Source organism: Eucyclogobius newberryi, unplaced genomic scaffold, assembly GCF_026437365.1.
Source record: "Eucyclogobius newberryi isolate DKJ021-1_F unplaced genomic scaffold, fEucNew1.0.hap1 SCAF_11, whole genome shotgun sequence".
NCBI lineage: Eukaryota > Metazoa > Chordata > Actinopteri > Gobiiformes > Gobiidae > Eucyclogobius > Eucyclogobius newberryi.
In genome coordinates this window covers 9388878-9411278 of record NW_027315735.1, presented here as the reverse complement: position 1 = coordinate 9411278, position 22401 = coordinate 9388878, and positions in this window count along the sequence as shown.

Sequence of the window (22401 nt, the reverse complement as noted above, 5' to 3'; positions counted from 1 at the left end):
GTTGCACTTTAATGCTGAAACAAGTCCCAATGTTTGTGAATATTCTCTTTCTGATTCTTATTCTTTTGTGTTATCCTCTAAACACCCACAAGTCTACTTGCTCATCCATAAAAGTCACTGCACGCTACTGCTGGAGCCTAGTAGCAGGCATTTAAACATGTATTTAAGGTCGTGCTCCAGTACAGCAGACTATTTACTGACACAAACACAGAGCCCAGCGGCCAATGAAAATGACCAGAGGACATGCTGGAAATGTTCTATTTTCATCTTTTTCAACAGCGAGGCACACAATGATATTGCTACCTAAACATCAAATGCATAATGCAAAAAATGCACAAAATACTTTTACACTTAAAACCCGAGGCGGAGAGGGGGTTCATTCGAGCCAATATGATGTGTTTTTTGTGCCCACAATACTGTATTTTCTGCACATAGAGTTCTGTACATACAACCCTCTAAAGGCAAAGAAAGACCATGGCGTTTTGCCTTTTGAGAGAGCTCCTCCCTCTAAAAACGTTGAACAGAACAACAGAGGTGGTAGCATTTAGTTACATTTACTTTTTCAATTAATTGTACATGTTGGTGTTCTGATTTAAAACAAACAGTGACTAAACAAACATAAAAAACCTTTTCTGCCGACGGAGCTCGATCTCACAATTCTATAGTCCAGAGTTTCATGCTCTACCGATTGAGCTAGCCTGACCAATGCCTATGTCCATTGACTTTTTGAAGTTTTCCTTTTGATATGATCCAGTCTAATTTTTGCAGAAAGTAAAAGTCAGTCTTACCTTTAGCAGACACTTGAGCCTCAATGAGCTGTTTGTCCAGCAGTTTCTCTGCTTTAGCTTTGAAGAAGAATAAAACCTCTGAGCCACTGCTACAACCACAATGAATTAATCGTTTGAACAATCATGTGCTGTTGTTGTCGATTCTATGTTACATTTTCTTTTTCAGCACATGTTCTGAATGTCTCTTTTATCCAGTCGATCTGCTCTTATTTATGCCCTTCACTTTTTGCAAAACCTCAGTTAAATGATGTAGAAAAGGCCTTTTTGTCAGCTCCATGGTCAGATCGCATGACGTGCTGTCTGCTGTAAACACCGCGCACTTTCAATGCTTCCGCCCACTTTCTACATGCAGCCAATCATGCACTATTTCAACAAAAATATCCAATGAAACGGGTAAAGAGAACAAGCATCCAATCAGAGATTGGAACGGCGCAGAGGAGGGTGACCCTCCACTCTGCACAAATGACACGTTTCACTTTTAAAACATTTAAATATGAAAAGAACGACATGATTAAAGTGAAGCCACTGCAGAATACACACCATGGTCCCCTGCGTCACAGCCCAATGCTCAACCTGTTGAACTAACCACTTAGTGATGTCATAATGCGTTTTTAAGACACAAAAAGATCCGGGGCTTTTGGAAAAAACATCCGGTGCTCTGGGGCTTTGATAAATCCATGGGAAGTTTGTCCAACTTCTTCGCCCCTGTCGCCACTTTTAAGGTATTTTTTAGAGACTCCTGGGTGAGTTAGTTTCAAAGCTGAGTGAGTTAGTATTACAGCTAGCCTAGCGGCACAACTCTCTGTTTTGGTCGGTAAGGGACATCATGCTGTTTAAAGATCCCACATTATGCTTTTTTTTCCGTTTTGTAGTCTACCCTGACGTATATTTTATAAATAAGTGTTGTGCAACACACCCATAACATGATGATGAAATATCACCCATATCTTGGACCCCGCTCACAAACTGGAAATGCAAACGGCTTAGTTTGAGATTTGGCCCCACCCTCGAGAAGAGCGATCTGCCTCCCCCACCCTCCCTGTGACGTAGTCTCAGCGTGGAGAAAGTGGGAATGTAAACAGAGGCCGAGGTGTTAGCCGGCAGCAGTGTTGCTACAGCACTCACCAGGATGAGTCAACCTGGTTAGTGCTGTAGCAACGCTGCTGCCACTGACATGTAGGCCCCAATCTCTGGCTAAAGACTGCAGGAATCAATAAAAAAAACTATTTGGGCACATTTACGAGGTACCAATAGCACTGTAAGAAGGTTAAAAGCTCTGAAAAGTCGTTTTCTGATATGATATGGGCCCTTTAACTAATGAAAAGTCAGGAAACGATAAGATAAGATAAACATAAGATTCTCATATGTTTGCTCTCTTCTATCAACAGTCGCAATTCACATGGGGCAGAGAATATGAGTTTCAGGTAGAAAAAACGACCTATATCAGCTATACCTATATATATATATATATACCTATATACAGACACTATATATAGACACTGTTGTAGCTGTGCATTCTATCCTTTTTGCCACCCGTGAATGTCACTTATGTGCAAGTCATGGAATCAGTGTCGAGGATTGAGAATGGCCTATAGAACTTTGTGACGTGAATTGAAATAGATGCAGTTTGCATATTAGGGGCCATGGTCTTGCATGGGTGAAAAATCCCCATTGATTTAATGTTTCCTGACAAATTATGTGTATTTTAAACAGACCTAATTAATGTTGAGTCACAACTGAGCCTTGACGAAGGTTGTTGATCTGGCATTACCCCAGAAAAGAAAATGGATTGTGCGAATATGCCTGACAGGACAGTAAAGTATACTGTACATATCTTAAGTAAGATACTTGTCACTACTTTACTCCCTTGGTAGAAGAGGAGGGTCAAATGAAGGTGCATAGCGTATTGACTGGTCACATTCTTCTCATAGGTATGTTTTACTTCTCAATAATAAGATTGTCAATTGTGTGTTTATGATAAATAGCTTGGAATAACTTGAACCTGTTTTTAGCCAATAATCATGGATTCGTTGACTGTTGTGTTGTTTCCGAAGTTAAGAAATTAAGAAATCAAACCTAGGATCTTCTCATTATGAAACACTGTTGCAAAAGCACATGGGGAATTTAAAGTTGTGATTCATTTTCTCAGACAAGTACTTTTACTGTTCTTTAACTGTAACACACATTCACACTTCCCCGTCCTCTAATCCCATTGTCTGCTGTCATGTAGTGTTATCCTGCTTTCTGACAGACACATTTTAATTACTGCATGATCAAGCCTGTGCCAACAAAATTTGTTGAGCTATAATTGTCTTCCTGGTGGAGTTTTGACTAAATTGTGTTATTCCAGTTGGATCGTGTTAGAAATGATCTGTAATCGCTAACAGCAGCAAGGCAAGGCAAATGTATTTGTAGAGCACAATTTGTACATAATGCAATTCAAAGTGCTTCACACAACAGGAAAAAAAATGCATTAAAATCCCAAAGACATGACATAAATCACAAAACAGTTTAAGACATAAAAGAGAGGAGAAGAGTGCGAAGAAAATCATTTCAGTCATATGCACAGCTAAATTAAACTGTCTCAGATCTTCAGAAAGACTGTTCCAGATTTTAGCTGCATAAAACTGAAAGGCAGAATCCCCATGTTTTGTCCTGACTCTGGGCACTAGCAGGAGGCCGCTTTAAAATACATTCTCTGAGCCACAGGGAGCCAGTACATTAGAACAGGACTAATGTGATCGTACGTCCTGGTTCTAGTCAGGACCCGAGCGGCCGCGTTCTGTTCGTTTGGAGAGGCCAGTGAGCAGGCCGTTACAGTAGTCTAATCTACGGGAGACAAACGCATGGAGTCTCTCCAAGTCTGGTTTAGAGAGTATACCGTATTTTCCAGACAAAAAGTCACACCTTTTTTCATAGTTTTGGCTGGGGTGCGACTTATATTTAAATTAATACTTATATACTTATACTTATACTCCGGAGCGACCTATATGTGACATTATTTGGTATTTTCACACTTGCAACCGCATTACATACTCCAGTGCAATTTATATATGTTTTTTTCTTCTCTATTATACATTTTTTAGCTGGTGCGACTTATACTGTGAACTTATAGTCCAGAAAATACGGTATTTTTGATTTTGGCAATGTTTTTCAGACGGTAAAAAGCTGCTGATGTTATTGATTTGATATGGTTGTTAAAGTTAAGTCTGAGTCTATTAATACCCCCAGATTTCTAACTTGATTTGTAGGTTTTAGAGCGAGACTCTGGAGGTGACCGCTAACACTTTCTCTTTGTTTCTGTGGACCAAAGAGGATGATTTCAGTCTTGTCTGAGTTCAGCTGGATGCAGTGACAGAGTGAATCTACTGGTCCATATTCACCTGCCGACAGTGAAACAGAGATCTGAATGTCGTCTGCATAACTGGGATAGGACACTTTTAGCACGTATCAACTGACCTAACGGCAGCATGTAGAGGTTTAACAGAAGGAGTCCCAGGATTGACCCTTGGGGCACCCCACAGGTTAGGGGCATGTGGTCTGAGATACAGTTACCAATTTCAAAACATTTCAAGTACTTCTGTGATTTTTAAGGCAAATTTCAGCAGCAGTGGAGCCAACATGTGTCTTTAGTCCAACATCATAATGGAAGTTAAGGTTTACACCTCTCCAACATCCCAAATTTTCCCATAGGTTTTGCCATCCTTATCATAGTAAATCAATATGTACATTTTCTTCTCCTTATTTTTTGAGCATTTTGCAGAAAATTCATTCTTTCATTTACTACCAAAAAGGGCACTGCATCCTTTAGCGTCACTGAGAGACGCACATGCCAATGGTGACATTCACATTTAGCAAGTCTTTTTAATTTGTCACATGAGTACCGTATTTTCCTGACTATAAGTTGCATCAGCCAAAAAATGCATTATAGAGACGAAGAAAACACATATAAGTCTGTAAGTGAGTATTGCACTGTGGAAATGTATTTGATAAAATCCAAGACCAAGAACAGACAATCTTGAAGTGCAATTTAAAATAATAACAGATTAGAGAACATGGTGAATAGGTGTACATATGCTAACGTAACACCTTCAGCTACGTAAATGTCTTGTATTTTAAAGTAACATATGAACAGTTATTCAGATAACTATAGCACAATGAACATGCTAACACGTTTACCAAAGCATCAGTTTTACCCTAAATTACTAAATCCATTGAGTTCCTCTTCTTCTGTGTCACTTCTAAACAACACTGCCAACTCCAGAGGTAGAGGAAGTGCTGATTCTTCTTCTGCGTCTCTTAGAGCCTAGAGCGCCCTCTTGTGGTTATCAGTATGAAAATAATCAACATGTGAAGTGCGGTTGCCAGAGTGAAAATAACGAATAATATCACAAATAAGTCGCCATGGAGTATAAATTGCACCCCGGCCTGAAAATTTCCATCTGGAAAACACGGTAAACGCTTGATGAATGTGTGTCAATTTGCAATTGTAGTGCCATCACCTACTCAACCCCAGCAAACCTGCTGTTACCAAGTTTTAGGTCCTGGAATAACTATACACCTGTAAGGGAGAGAGAAAACAACCTGAAAGTTGCATAAAGCCTGCCTCATATATGCAAATTTTATTACCATTGTGGGTTTTTGTAACCATACCGGGCCCAGGACACATCCATACAATGGATTGTAATTGTATTCGGTTTTCTATTCTAGTCTGGATGCAGAGCAGGGAAGCTTCAGCTGGCGCTGCAGCGTACTTCCTGTATTATCCTCCCTGCTGCCAGTGGCTTTCCCCGGCGCACACCTTACCTTGCATTACCCCTGCTCTCTTTTTGGCAATATTCATACAAACCCTGCATCCTGAATGTGCTGTGTTCCTCCCAGCTGGAGCAGAGCGTTCACACACACCTGCTTGCCGCTGCTCCTGTGGCTCTGCCTGGGTAAAGACGATTAGTTAGAGCACCGCAACATTTGCTGTAATTGCTTCCATGAGAGAGAGTGTGCTCCAGCCTCGGCTCTCTCCTCCAGCGGCCTCGGCTCTCTCCACACGCCACCCACGCCTGCACACTGGGAGCTGACATTCACACCACCATTAGAGGAGCTCATTATTGGGAGAGAAAGCCGGGGCAGGAATCAAAGGGTCGGTGCTGATTCACGGCTGGAGCTCCCTGATGTTTCAACACACTCGTATCCCAGGCTTACCCGCTCAATCGCGCTGTCCTCGCCCTCCTCTTTTTTCCGCGGCTACAATTAATCTTCAGTCCACTGTTGTGATCCCAATGAAGATGTTGGAGTTGTAAAAATAGCCTTTATCTTCAATCAGGACGAGCATTTGGGGGCAGGCCGCCGTAGGATGCACTGACATGAGCTGGTTACTAGTGCATGCAGCTTCATGTGGCTGCAAAAACCATCTCCAGAGGGGGCCCAGTTATGTTCCAAACACTTAATCATGTTTTATTTGACAATTTTCAGGCTCAGACCATGTGAGCCCTTGTGTGGAGTTTGCATGTGTTTCCTGTGTCTTGGTGGGTTTCCTCCAGTTTTCCTTATCAACCAAAAAAATGCACAGTAAAACTTCTGACCGGTGCTGCGTAGCGATACAACACTTGGTCACAGAGGTCTGAGGAAAGAGACGTGTGGTTTTGGGAAACACGTGGAAGAAAGAAAGGAGACGGTTTTGTGGACGTTAGAGCTGTGCTAAAAGAAAACTCACTACTGTGATGATGCTCTGTGAGGAAAACATCCTCTACAAACCTGTACAGATCAGGAGCCACAGGTAAAACACAGGTCAGAGTGTAATAAAGTATGAACATGAATACTAATGTGACTGTGAACACAAACCCAATGCACTCATTTGAGTCATTACATGAATCATTTGTCACTGAGATCAGCTTTAACTATGAAAATAGCGAGCTCATATTGAGTTTGAGCAGAAACATGTCTGTGATATGAACATTTCATATCAGAAATCACCTCAAAAGTCCATGTTCCTGCTGCTGCTGCTGCTGCTGCTGCTGCTGCATGAATATGGACTCAGTCTTTCACCTGCTGCAGATTTGTGCAACAGTGTCCACAACTATTACTAGGCTGTAAAAAATATATTAATTTCTTATATGTTGAATTGTTTTATTTTCTACACAATATTTGGCCCACGACTCAGCTTGAGTGTCAAAATTTGACAACACTGTGATGGACTGTGGCTCATGCACTGCCCCAACTTTTTTTAATTCTATATTTTCAAGGCAAGAGGGGTAACTTAACCTCCTTACTTAAATGCTCCCATGTTTGTTTGTATTTTGTGGTGAGTCAGTTCAGGTGTAAAGATAACTACAGATAACTACACAGACGTGGAAATGTTAGTTAGTACATTTAAAAGGTTTTTTTAGACTTTGAGTCAAATACAATATGTTTCAGTTCAAATACCTATGACTAAATGTTTATCTCTGTAGATCAACTCTGAAGTTGTAATGCACATAAACTGAAGCACAGTATTGGTGAAATTACACAATACATTTCAGAACAAAACAAAGGTTTATTTTTTATTTTTTTTGATCCAGTAATTGCTTCAAAAACAGCGTAGGCTATATAAAGCTATTTATTTCTTATATTGTTTATTGTTTTATGTTTTACGTTATTTTCGGCCCACGACCCAGCCTGAGCGTCGAAATTCGGCCGGCGGCCCAAATGAGTTTGACAGCCCTGGTCTAAGGACAGGTGACCCTGGGACATTTGTCTAAGGACACAGGATGCTAGGACATTTGTCTAAGGACATGGGACGTTGGGACATTTGTCTAGAACACGGGATGCTGGGACATTGGTCTAAGGACACGGGATGCTGGGACATTTGTTTAAGGACACGGGATGCTGGGACATTGGTCTAAGGACACGGGATGCTGGGACATTGGTCTAAGGACACGGGATGCTGGGACATTGGTCTAAGGACACGGGATGCTGGGACATTTGTTTAAGGACACGGGATGCTGGGACATTTGTCTAAGGACACGGGACGTTGGGAAATTGGTCTAAGGACACGGGATGCTGGGACATTTATCCACGGGATGCTGGGACATTTGTCTATGGACACGGGATGCTGGGACATTTGTCTAAAGAAACAGGATGCTGGGACCTTTGTCTAAGGACACGGGATGCTGGGACATTTGTCTAAAGAAAAAGGATGCTGGGACATTGCCAAGTCCCTATGAGTCCCTCATTGTTTAATCTGTTTTTCACTGTCGCCCCTCGAGGCAACTGATGAGGTGATTTTGGGGCGTTAAAAAAATAAATTGAATTGAATAAATGTTTGATAAGTGTCAGAAGGAAGCTTAACTCAAATGTGAGCGCACAAAATGTAATTCCACATTAACAGTCCTACAAAGGAGGGTCAAATTGGCCCAAGAGGACCAAACAGAGATAACAGGAGGGTTAAAGGACACATACAAAACTGACTTGTTCCTTCAGCAGAAAAATAGCTGTTGTTTTTGTATTAGATGAATCCTGTTTACGAGCTTGTCTTCTCTGCTCCTTCTCAGAGCCTCACAAAAACATTCTCTTTACAATGTCACACAATTGTGAGGTCAAAGGTAGAGATCCGAAGGTCTCCTGTGCTGTTTTTAAGTCAATAAATCTCTTCTTCAAATCACGTTCATTACAACTGCGTGCTTAAAATAACCTGTCGGGGCAAGTATAACATATAAAGTAATGTGTGTTTTCAGCAAATAATTTTTAAAAGTTCTAAAACATGAGATTCCATAGCAAAGAGAACGATAAAAATAATGTAAAACGTGTACTTAAACGTTGTATGTTGCGCTGAAATATCTTATGTATATTGACTGTGACGTGGTCAAAGCAAACCATGATATTTTTAGGCTGTTTTTTCCCAGATGGATTGGATCATTTAGAACTTTTTTCTCACACACTTTGGCTTTGAAGCCGTTGGTACAGTGAGTGCCTGGTGTGGGTCAGCTCAAGTCTGGGCCCGCTTGGGAGAATCCTCTTCCGCTTTAGCCTACAGAAAGGAGGATCAGATGAGGGACAGAGGGAATGGAAGACCAAACGCCTGGGATTTGCATAAACGACTCAAGATTTCAAAGTAAGCCCTGCAAATCTCCAGCAGAAGCTCTGCGCCCCCTGTGGGACTGCCAGCCGTGGTGAAAGTGTGTGCCTCGTTTTGCATCCTATAATGAGGCACCAAAGCAGTGCAAACGGAAATCGACAGAGCAATGGTCTGTAAGTCCCCCTGCTCCTGTGTGGACTGTTGGCAGGTGGCCGCTTCACTCGTTACATTACAGCTATTGTTTTAGCGTTAGGTCGTCTCCAGGGATTTCCCACAGAAAGACGGAGACAGGCCGGGTTTTAGAGTGCAGAGATAAATGTGACCACAGCGGTGTGATTGTGCTCCCTGGGACCCCACAATAACCAGACAGGAAACTCATTTTGACTGCACCATAACAAATCTCTGTAAGTCTATGACAGAATTTCAACATTAACTGCCAGTTATTTCCAATTACAGTCATTAGCTGCTACTTTACTGTGTGTTTTGTTAAATCACTGCCATAAAGACAGAGCTGTAATGTGGTAATGTGGTTACTATATTATGTGAGGATTTCTGGGATATTTAGCTTGCTGCATGGCAAATGTGAAGACTGCTCAACGCCTTTGTTATCCATTTCATCCAGCAATATATAAAGGTAAAAATGTATTATTACCATTTATCAGAGTAACTTTAACAGGCACATGACCACTATATTCTATGATAAAAGCCAACGCAACACAGAGTAAGAATTCTATTAGTTTAATGTGTCATGTTCAAATGTTTTTGGGTAATTTGATATTTCGACTCTAATTAATTCCATGGCAATTAATTTAACAAGTAACAAAACAAAATGAGACAAAAAAATCACTTTACCTGTTTTTATTTCCAACTCTAATTGCATGTTATGAGTGTCTGCCTGAAGTGTTACCACTTGGTAATGGTTTTGGCTGTTAGCTAAGTCATTGCTGCGTGCAGTAATTGAACAAAGGGGATTTCAACTCTCTGTGACTGAGGCTGATACTGTCCAGGTCATTCTAAGAGAAAATCTTCTGCACATGTACACGGATACATCCACGACTCATCACTTGTGTCTGTCATTCTTGTCTATCATTCAGCACATTGTGCACATTCATTGTATTCATTTATGTATTTATTTCCGGTACAGTCCATATTAATACACATGTAAATATGCCAGAATCAGCCAAAAGGCATTAAGAGATTTTTTGTTATTATTGCAAGGCATGTCCCAAAGTTAACTGCACATACTGTGGTGTATAGACAATCCTTATTCAATTAAGGATTGTTTCCATCCAGACCATTTTTGCAGTCTAAATTTTGCTTTTTGATTCTATTTAATATTTTGAGTAGTAAGTATTGAGTATTGTGGAACACTGCTAACAACTGTTAAATTCACTAAGAAACACAACCTAACGTTGTATTCACTGTTTTATTTTTCATTAGAACATAGATCAACAAGATGAGCAACTACATGATGAAAACAGAAGAGAGAATAACACAAAAAAAAAAGGGGGGGGGAGAAAATATGCAATAAAAACAATATAAAAAACACTAAGAGTGAGCTGGACCACATAAGTTAAAGAGCAAAAAATTAAAATAAAGGGCTGACATCAGAGAGAAATTTGAAAAAAATAAAAAGCCAACTGGGCTGCCAGCAATTTACTGATTTTTTACCGTTTCAATTTCAATTTATATTGGGAACACCCAAAATCACAACAGCAGTTGCCTCGAAGGCGCCAGGCTGGTTCATTTTAGAGAGCGTTGCAAAGGTTTGTTTCATGACGTAAATGCTGTGGTCCTGGCCGATCTCTGTGACCAGGGAGGGGCAGGGAGGGGCTCTGCAATAAAAATACAGCTCTTTTACATATGGCTTAAAATAAACATATGCACAGCGTTTCATATTTATCGAATGTGTTTATGCTTCTTCTAAGATAAGATAAGATATTCCTTTATTGTCCACACAAGGGGAAATTTCGTTGTCGGGACAGATAACTTATAGGAAGTTTAAAAAACACTCTTAATAGAAGAACTCTTATAAACAAAAACTCCTATAGACAGAACCTCTCATTTCTTAATGAGGAATGGAGGAGAAAAATATAAAATAAAACAAAAACAGTAGTGAAGCTTTGTGCCGGTGTTGTCTATATGAACTGAAACAGATATTTTGGCTAAAATAGATGCCATTTCCTGTTCCCTGGGGTATTTTCAGCAGTCTGATACAGAACAATAGTTGTTTATTAGACTCTATCAGGGAGGTCTACAGCCAGACTCTTTACAGTCTCTGTCTGTGCGCTGCAGCCTCACACTGGACAGTGCACAGACGCCTCAGACAACAGTCCACTTTTAAACTTTTGTGCAAGCTCCTGGATGTACGTCTTATGTTTTTGTTAATGTTTGTATCTTTTCAGAGAAATGCGCTGTGCATCACTGCGGTGATCCATGCTTTTTCATCTACTTCCTCTACTGCACATAAAAGAGATAAAAATGTAAAATGGCCTTATCTCACACTGTTCCTACAGTCTTTGATTTGGCTCTATGTGCTGTTAATGACCAGACCCATTCATTCCACTCACACGGGGACCAAGGGACCAAGGCTGGTACTGCTCCCTCAGCACTTTATCTGCTACTGCAGGGGCACTGGGGCACTAAGGCACTGGGGCAGCAGCAGTATTTGTCTGCTCTGACTGGAGGGACGTGAACTGTGGAAGCTGCGACAGACGGACTCACATGAGCGAGGCAAAGAGGAGAGAGAGCAGAGTTACAGCTTGTTGAATTAAAGCAGCATTTTACATGGGGTAAATATTAAATCATACAAATATGTTGACCACGAGGGCACTTAAGGCAAAAGGGGGAAGGTGCTAGAGCCTCTATATGTGCATGTCACTGACAAATCTGAGAAATTGTAAAGCAAGTGTTTTTGTGAGGCTCAGAGGACGAGCAGAGAAGACTATCTGTCTTTGAACATGTCTGGTGTTTTTGTAGACTGTTATAACAAAGTCAATTTTACATAACATGTGTCATTTCATTTAAATAGAATACACATGTAAACCCAACATATCCAGTGTGTTCAGTCTGTGTGGCCTGCACAGTGCAGGGTCTGTGCTGGATTTCTCATTTGTTCCTTGAAGAACCCTTCTCCTGGGCTTAATCACATTAGAGCTCTCAGACATTCTCTTCCTTTGTGGAGCTGTCTTTTCCATCCGTCCGCCAGAGCCCTCATTGTATGCAGCCGCACATCTGCACAATGGCCTCACACACACTGCCACACACTGCCATACACTGCCACACACTGCCACACACTACATGCTTGTGGCTTATGTCACGGAGCTTCTCTGGTCTAATCCAGGCTGAATGAGAGAGGAGCCGAGTGCCTGGAGATCAGCCTGGAGAACAGCCACATGCTTAACAGTCCCACGCCTCTTTTCAGGAAGGACTGAAAGCTCATGAGGCTAGATTCCTCTAATGCAAAGAAATCTATATTCAGACATTGTTGGATGGTTCCAAATCAGCACAATGGGAAATATAATGCAAAGAGTAGCTCAACTGCAATCACTTAAGAGTAAATCTATTCATGACATTTTACGAATGCCATTTTGAAGAGATAGAATATTTAGTTATGATTTTTTTTTTTTTTTTTTAATTGACTAATCGTTCTATTTGGATATCACTCTGATGTCACTCAACAGGATATACCTGTTGCCTATCTCTAGCCGAGCAGCCCAGGGTGCGTGATGAGGTATTAATAGCTTAAGGGTTGAATTGATTAATTGCATGTTGAGGGCTGCAGAGTGCAGACTGGAGTGGCCACGCTCAAAGAGAAGGGCCACAAGGATCACTTCTATGTTCTCTGAATGAGTGAAGGAGGTCTACTTAGCGCAGAGAAGACACTACACAGTGAATGAGCAGAAATCAGGGCGTAGCTCTCACATAATTAGTGAAGGTAGATGCTTGGCAACGTTAGCACAGCTCACACACAGAAGAACGCAAACCTCAATTAGTGAGACAAGGACAGATGGAGCAGTGATGCTCGGGCAGAGGAGGAGGAGGAAGAGGAGGAGGGGGAGGAAAAGGAGGAGGGGGAGGAAGAGGAGGAGGGGGAGGAAGAGGAGGAGGGGGAGGAGGAGAGGCTCAGCTAACTGTCTACACCTCTGTAACTCATTGTGTTCTCATGTAGAGCTCAGTCTACAGAGTATTACACCAGCATGTCATCAGGTACGTCTGTTTACAGCACAATGACAAATGAAAATACACACAACATAAACTGTGTTGTTATAAAGCTCAAAACTTCAAAACTCGCTTTGGTAAATGTTCTCATTCCTTTTTTCCAAAGGGTTTTAGAATTCTCATATTAAAAAGTTTAAAGACAAGACATAAAGGTAAGACATAAAGGGCACTCGGATGCCAACCGCCATAAAACAACAACAACAACAAGACTTAAAGGTTGAATGGACGAATCTTTTGGCCCAAATCTGAGTCTTATTTCCTCGTGGCGTGGACTGCCGATTAGTCCTGCCACGTATCAATCATAAAACGCACCTACTGCTCAGCTGCAGCCGCGTGTGGCTCGTCCCCACGTTTCTGCGTGTCTAAGCGCATTGATCTATCATAATATAGTTCCCTCAGTGCACGGGACAAAATGAAGACGGAGAAAGACAGTTTGAGCTGACTCAGAAGAAGACGGAAGTCTACGGGGGAAGAGAGATGCGATGCGATCCGTTGCGCTAATGAACAAACGCACGTGTGTGTTGTACACAATTGGGCAAACATGCATTTTGCCCAATTTGAAAGATTTAAATGTGTTTTTTTGTTTTTTTCTGGTGGTGTAGTGATTAAATATGCGGTTGCTAACACCTTAGCGTTGTGGGTTCACTTCCCTGCCTCAACTATTTGCCAAATTTCTCCTCTGCATTTCCTGCTTCGGCTATCCTTTTGGATAATCGGACCAGAAAATCTTAAATATTTTTTTTTTTTTAAATCTAATTATTCAATGGCTTGGAACTTTTCCACATTTTGTCACGTCACGACCACAAATTTAAATACATTGAATTGGTATTTTTGTGAAATGAAATATCTGGATTTCTAGATAAAACAAAACAAAACACTGAAAAATGCAAAAAGTATTCAGTCGCCCTGAGCCAATACTTTTCCAATACCATTCTCTGCAATTATGCAATTACAGCTGAAACTACAGCTGTGACTCTACCAGCTTTGCTCACCTACAGATTGACACGTTTTTTAAGATCTTGCCCGATTAGATTCAGGTCTGGCCTTTGACTGGGCCGTTCTAACACATGAATATGTTTTGTTTCAAACCGTTGTAGCTCTCTTTATGTTCCGGCTCGTTGTCCTGCTGAAGCTGAAGCTCCACCACAGTCTCAAGTCTTTTGCAGACGCAAACAGGTTTTCTTCTAGATTGCCCAGTATATGTCTCCATCCATCTTCCATCAGCTCTGAGCAGCTTCTCTGTCCCTGCTGAAGAAAAGCAGCTCCACAGCCTGATGCTGCTCCACCATGTGTGACAGTGGAGATGGTCATGTGACCTGTTAGTTTCACACCACACATAGGTCGTTTTTTAGGCCAAGAATTGAAGTTCTGATGAACTCGAGGAAAAGAGGCTGAATACTTTTCATCCTGCACTTTTTTGATTCTGTAGATCATGTTAAATTTTCCTTTCACTTCACAATTATTTGCCACTTTTTGTTGCTCTTTCACAAAAAATGCTAAAACAATAGATTTAACTTTGTGGATGTGATGTGAAAAATGTGAAAATTCCTAGGCACTTCTGCAAGCCACTGAAGACATTAGTTACTTCATCACTGATTAGCCCAGAGAAAACCTTAAAGCTTTTATTATTATCATTGTTTATTTATTTTCACAAAACCTATGGAAAAATGAAAGGAAAATGGATTTACGGGGGTCACTGTTAAGCTCCATGGTTGAATAACTTTTCGCACAATTAAAACTTGCTCATTAGTCAATTACAAGGAACTTTGTGCATTTCAAAATCCTCTTTCAAAATCTGCCTTTCTGTGCAAAGTCTAAAGATCATTCACAAAGGCCAAATGACTGGAATAATTTGCTCCACCAAGACACAGGAAGTCATTCAAACTGCTGAACTCTGTGCTGTCAAAGCCTCTTCGTAAATATCTTCTGTTGGTCAGTTGCGTGTCTCTAATGAAAAGAATAAAAGTGTTTTTCATCATAATTATAGCCTCATTATTAAAAATGATGACGTAACGTCTGAATCATATTCAGTTTAATTCATTTCCAGGAGCCCAGACAGGTTGAAATTGCTCTGTAGATGTGTAGTGCGTTTAATTTGGCTTGGCCTTCTAACTGCCCTGCTGTCGGCTTTGACAAGCTATGACCGCAGCACTGCTTGTGTGTGAGGCGTTTTGACCACCTTTACCATATAATTTGCAAACGTCCAGTCATGCACAAGCTGGATGAGTAGAGGAATTTCAATTTATTTTGTTTTACTGAGGCTCACTTCCATTCAGATTATGCTGTTCAACCAAAAGGGACGTTTTCCATTTCTTATATGGACCGAACACTAGACTCTCAAAAGTCTAAAGGCAGGGCAGTGTGTTTCATGATAAACAATAGATGGTTCTATCAGGCCCTTAAACATTTCACCCACTTTTTATTTGCCCAGAGAGATCTCTTCTGTCATTACCATCCCTGCCTATACCACTCAGATACAGCAGATACAGACTTTTGCTTTGTTACAAGACATAATCATTAAACATCACAATAAATATTCAGTTGTGGCAGGTGACTTTAATAAGTTTAACCTGAAACTTGTTATGACACATTTTTATCAGCATGTCATATGCAAAGGGAGGACATACCCAGGATCACAGCAACTCCACTTTCAAAAATGCCTATAAATCCACTCCACTTCCTGCTTTTGGTAGCTTGTTGTTTTTCTTATTCCAAAGTGTTGTTTTAAAAGGCAAAAATCGAAAGTTCCACGATGACAGCAGATGGACAGACGAATCGGAGGAGGTTGCTCAGGGCGCGCTCAATAACGTTGAATGTTCCAATCGTGCTCTGAGGACATACAAGAGTTTACAGATGTTGTGATCAGCTTTGTTTTCAACAAGAAAGATGAGATTCTACCCACAAAAACAATAAAAGTATTCTCGAATCAGAAGCTCTGTGACGATCAATCTGTAAGAGTAGCTTTGAACACTGTCTATGTTCTCGTATTCATCTTATTCCCAAAGTTGCTTTGGGCGCTGCCATCCGTTGTAATCTTCCTTCTAGTTGTATTATTTTAGAGGGGGCTGTCTCAATAGCAAATAAGTTCTACACAGTCTAAAAATCTGTGATCTAGGCCTCCCAGGGAATTGGTGCATTGTTGCCTTGTTTTTGCACATGAACATTGACATTTTTTAAATAAACTTTACATACTTTATATAATATTTTAACAGCAATACTTTTGCCTTGTTCTTTACTTACGTGAACAGAATTTCCACAACAGGGTGGACAGGGGGTAAGGTGAATAAAGCTGAGTGTTTCAAAGTGGGAATAAGGTGAGCAAAGGAGGATATGTGCACTTTTTATACTCGTGTCTGACAGAATTTTTTAACCGACAGGCTCGAAGTGGTGAAGATAGGAGCACATAACTCCAGCAGAAGGACCAGGAGCTCCTCCTCCACACTACACAGTCACATACACTTCCAACTCCATCATGAAATGTGCAGATGACGTGTGTTTGCACGAGAGGCTGTATCAACACAGAAGACAGGAAAAAACAGAAATCAGGATTAAAGAGCGCCGTGCCTCTTCATCTGAAAGCCACAAACCATTCTTTTGAAGACAGTGAGGTGAAGACCCTAAGCAGGAGAATGGTTGGTTTGAAAGAGGAGTTAAGGAAGCCATTTTTTGTAAAAACAGGAAATTGTTCTTTAAGAAGAGAAGGAAGCTACTCTCAGAGGGCGGGGTTTACACAGCTCAGAGAAGCATAACATCTCAGACCAGGTCCCCACATTGAGAATGATTTTAGATGAAAGTCGAAACGTCTTGATTTTTAGAACAGTGTCCAGATGACTACACTTCAATCATAATTTTGGTCCAGCCCTTGATCGTTTGTACATTTTGTGTCCTTTATTTTTTGTGGGGGGCTTTTTCCTGCTGCAAAGAGTTTGCTCTAAAGATATCTTCTGATTATGCTCTTGGCAGAAGTTTTGAGGTCGAAATGCATAGTTTTGAAGTTCAGTGGGATGCGCTTTATTGTTCTCAGACCTATATTTCTGAGCAACAGGACAGTCCCAAAACACATGATAAAGGTGAGTCTCCAGGCAACCACTATTTATCCAGCAGTTCAAGTTCCCCTATGAATAGAGAGCACAAATAAATGTGATACAAACATGTGATGTTGTGGTCCTCTATTGTGGTGTACATATACTTTCTCTTTTAACTGACAACAATCACGTTGAAAGTAAAAGGGAGAATGGAGAAATTAAAAATGGCACCACTATTGTGAAAATATAATTACACTTTTATTTATGAGGACAGTGAAGATTTGAACTTTGCTTCAGCAAATTCACCCTGAGAATTCTGACCTGTCTCAGCTCAGTTTAAAGTATTTATATAATGGCCGCGGTCAAATTGCCGCGCAATTTCAGGGACCGTGGCATTTCCCTTATAGCCCGTTATAGCATCATGGCTAACCTTAACCTTAACCCTAACCTTAACCTTAGCCCGGCGCGGTCTAAAACGCGGTCAAATAGCGGCGCAGTTTCAGGAGCCGCGCCGTGCGGCCGGCACAAAAATAACATGGCAGTTTCGGCCACGCGCCGCGGCACTGCAGACACTCCCTTATATAATAGGGATTTTAGAATGTTGTGATCTCATGAGGAAGCAACCTATTTCCTTCCTCTCCCATTCCATAAAGGTTGCATAGAGTTAATAAATGGAATCTTTATGATAATGTTTCCCTGGGATGTTCCACTCTGGTCACACCCTCAGGACACTATCACTATGGAAACTAGACCCAAAAGAAAACTCTTAACAAGTAAGGCCTTTCTGTGTGGCATCTGCAGCAGTATATACACAGCTAATGTAATAGACATGCATAATGTGATAAGCATGCACCACCGCTCACAGCCAGCTGACCCAGTGTGATCTGAGCTGCTCTGTAAGAGTTTACCATATGTGGATTTGTTCCTTGTATAGTATAATATAGTATACGGGAGTTTTTATTTATTTATAGGAGATCTTCTCCTGAAAGTGTTTTTCAGACTTCCTATAAGTGATCTGTTCTTCTGTATCTACCTCTGTATCTACCTGCGTTGCACCAATGGAATTTCCCCATGTGGGACAATAAAGGAATATCTTATCTTATCTTATCTTATCTTATACTCCTTGCTAGGGATGCGTACCGGTACGACGGACCGGACTTGTAAAAACGTTTCGGTTCAGGTCAAAAAAAAAAAAAACCCGGTGATTCGGTTCTGGACTCATACAAAATCTAGCACTCAATTACTATATCCTTTCTAGAATCTAGACCATCTTAAACCTTCCATAGATCGCGAAATTCTCGCTGGAAAACACGTAAACACTGCCATGCGCCGCTATCAATGGCGCACATGGACCCTAATTAGCTACGCAAGCGTCTTCCCCGAATTTGAAGCCGAGGAAATTAGTTAAATGATGCGAGAGACAGGAGCCCCTCGTACGTGACGGACTGCGCGGAACCAGTAAGATCGCTGGCTTTTTTCGAACAGTTTTAAGCCGTGGCCGCCACGTGCGATGTTGTGATGGTTAATGTGCTGCGGGCGTGGCCGCGCGTTAGAGGGGCGGGGTAAGCGTTTTCTTGTCTGGGTCTTTGGTCTGGGTGTAAATATGAATGAAATAACTTAAGTGTTATGTTGTGGTGTGATGTAATTGGCATTAAGTAAATACAAAGTAAAGTCAAAGTAATATTACTTATTTGCTGCATTCACTAATTGGAGTTTATATTTTGTAATAATATTTTGCATTTGTATTCAACAGTTGTTAAATATGGTCTGGTGTTTAATGCCGCTAATATGATGTATTATTTTGATTTGTTGTGTAAAATATTTTCATATTCTACTTTTGATACTGCTAAGTTGATGCTTTATAGTGATTCAAGATGACTTTTATGCTAGTTTTTGTAACACTGTTATTTTACACTGTTACTTAATTATTTACACTGGTGTATTGTCTGTTTGAAGGTTTTTACCTGACTTTTAATGCCAATGAAAACATTGTATCAGATGAAACAGCTGCTTTGACCGCTTGACCCAGACTGACTCTGTCAACAACACTCAACATGCTCTTGTTCAGTTTTTCCTCAAGTAAAACACATGAATGTGTGTTAACTGTTAGTTAAGCTATGTAGTTTAGCAGCTAGCTAGTAGCTTGTGATTTGTAAGTTGTAACTTCTGTTAAAAACTGTGAATAAACCAGACAATTTGAAAAAATAGCATGATATGGGCTCTTTAAATGGAGCGCCCGGATGCACGCTCCGTCTCTCTGCTCTCTTCTCTCTCTCATATGTCGTCACTCTCGTCACTCGTTTGCTCCCCGCTCACCGTCTGAGCTCGTGCGTAGCACATTCCATGAAACAGAGGGAAACGCGGGGAGCGGGGAATGTATGAGTGTGTGTTGGAAAGTGCGCGCGGGCATGATGGGCCGCGCGGTTGCTCAGCAAATAAGCGCCGACACCAGTTAAAGATGGACTGGCTCCGTCACAGTATTAAATTAATTGCTCTTAAAATGTAGTCGCTACCATGGGCCCGTGTGGTGAGCAAACTCCGGGATGTACGGAGATGTTTCCGGGCGGCTATCTGCGGCGTCTCGCTGTCCAAGCTCTAGCTGGGCCGTGTGTTACGCCCCGTTTCAGATGCCCTGGAGAAGACCCTGTCTTGCCTTTCTGTGTACTCATAGTACGTGTCTCCAAGTGCATGGACTAAATGGACTAAACTATTTAAACAACAAACTGTTAAACCACTTAAGATTATGAATAAATTATCACAACTATTACTCAAACCTTGCCTCTGTTGTTCCAACAACAAACACCTCATATATTATATTGCTCCTGAGCCATAATCCACATGGGGAAATAAAATTTCCCCATGAAATAAAATTTCCCCATGTGGGTAAAACGCCATTCCACTATACATGTATTTCTAATCTTTCTGAAAATAATTTCTCTGCATTCTCCAGTCGATCAGTCAGCAGAGGCTGTGTTTGACAGTGGACCGTGACATTAGAACTTTAGAAGAATCGATTAGCGTTACATAACCCATAATGCAGTATTTGAAATGAAGTAGGTCCTATACCAGACTCGTGTTGACGTGCACCCTTGACAGGGTTATAGGCTGGACCCACAGTGGCTTATGACACATTGGGACCCCAGCTCTGAGAATGGCCAGACGTCCAAGCACAGAACAACAGGGCCAACAAGGCCTGAAGTGTTGACTCGTGGGGCTGTGAGCCACACCGCAGCACGAAAATAACACGAGCATTACGGCCTAGAAAACATGAATTATTGCATGCTGACACTGAAATAATGCATAATATAATGAAATATTATAGCCTTTTAATACAAGTATCAAACCATTAAGTACAGTGTATCATCTGTATGTTTACAACGATGGGCTTATGTAAAAATTTCACTCAGTCATATCATTTAATGATATGACTGAGTGAGTTCTACACAGTGGTTCTGCTAAGCCCGTGTGAATGTGAAAAGTCCGGAGTGCAAGGCTCTCTGGAGTACAGGTCACACTGTACACACTGCTCAAATGTCAGCTCAGTGTGGACAGAGACGAGCAGAGCGGAGACAGTGGGACAGTGTGGCTGCAGGCTCTCAGGTTCATTTGAGTCTCTGTCAGAGTGGCCCTGTGCCCCTGGGACTGTACCTAGCAGCTGCCCCCTGGCTGTGGGAACATCCCAAACTCACTCACTTCATCACAGTCAACCCCAGAAAGCACCTGCTGCTCGTGGTGGATACACTCAGAATGTGCATTTTCTTCTGTAGCAGTACTATAGTCTGTGTAAATGTTATTTAAAAAAAAAATATATATATATATATATATATATATATATATATATATATATATACACATACACTAAGTTCTAGAATGGCGGCGACAGGTGACAAAGTGAAGTTAAACATGATGTGATTTCATATTGAAGAAACTGGTACCTCAGAAGATCACAAAACATGAAAAATCTAGGCTGTTTTGCCAAATAAAAGCACTCAGTTACATGAGAGCGATATCAGCCTGCTTTAAACTCAGTTACAGTTATAGTTTACATATTATTTAAATGTGAAATTTTTTGATTAAGGCAAAATCCTGAATTGTAGGTTTTACCGGATAAATTCTCACAGGAATTGTTTTTGTAAAGCTCAAAAGCAATTTTTGAGGATAGTAGATCATATTTTTTATCCTTAATAGAAATGAAAAAGAAAATGTAACCTGACACAAATTAAATGTGTTTAAATGTTTTTAAATACTATGCAAGTATATGATGACACAGTAACGACACTGTACGGTTCCACAATCTGATAGTTGTAGAATGTAACAGTAAAAATGTGTACGTTATGTTCTTAGCTGTGGCACATGTCTAAACCATAAACCATCAGGAGTTGAATATGTGAATCTGTGCTCAGTTAGCAACCGCTTATTGGCTGGAGCACCCAAAGGGAAAGAGGTGAGGGGTGCGGAGCCATTCTAAACGATTAAATAACAGTCAATGAATTATTAATTATAGCCTTTATGCATAACTTGAGCATTGCTTCATATCTCTGTGGTAAACCTGCGCTCACTAATGAGTCATTACGGAGAGCTAATCATGAGCTCTGGAGGCATGAATACACAGTGAGCTGCAGAGCCATGCCTCAGACCGGCTTATGTGGGAGAGAAAAAAGCAGGAGCAGGCTCGAATCGAGCAGTGAAGTGATACTATTATTTTCATTCAGCACAAGCATAAGTTAAGGTCAATAGGATAAGCAAAGGTCTGCTGTGGGAGAGACCCAGGTTCAAGACCTTCTGCAGTACCCATAAGGTTTTATCTCCTCAGCTCGCCTCACTCATATCTCCTTCCCTGCTGCTCCTCGTTTCTCCGGGTCCTTTATGTGCCTCACTCCAGCTCCTCGTGTCGTCCAGCTCCCTGTGTCATCTTGCTCCTGCTCTGTGCTCCGACCGGCTCCCTGCCTCCACCTCCTGCAACATTTACTGTAAAATAAACTTTAACCTGCATCCATCTCGTGACTCTTCTCTGGGGTTCAGCCTGTAAACCATTAGTGTTTTTATTTACATTTGTTTGTGATCTAAAAACACATTTACAGTTGATGCTTATAGTGAGTCACTCATAAATAAGAGGTGATATTTAAAATCATTCATAAACGTGGTGCGTCTGTGTTCACAGCCCATATGTGAGGAGGCGGTTGTATCTGCGGAGAATCACACTTTTCTCTGACTATTACGTATTACTGATTCACTCTGATACAGCGTGTCCCTTAAAGTCCTCAGAGGTCTGACGGGCCCACAGCAAAACATCCAGAAAAAAATGACAAATTATAAG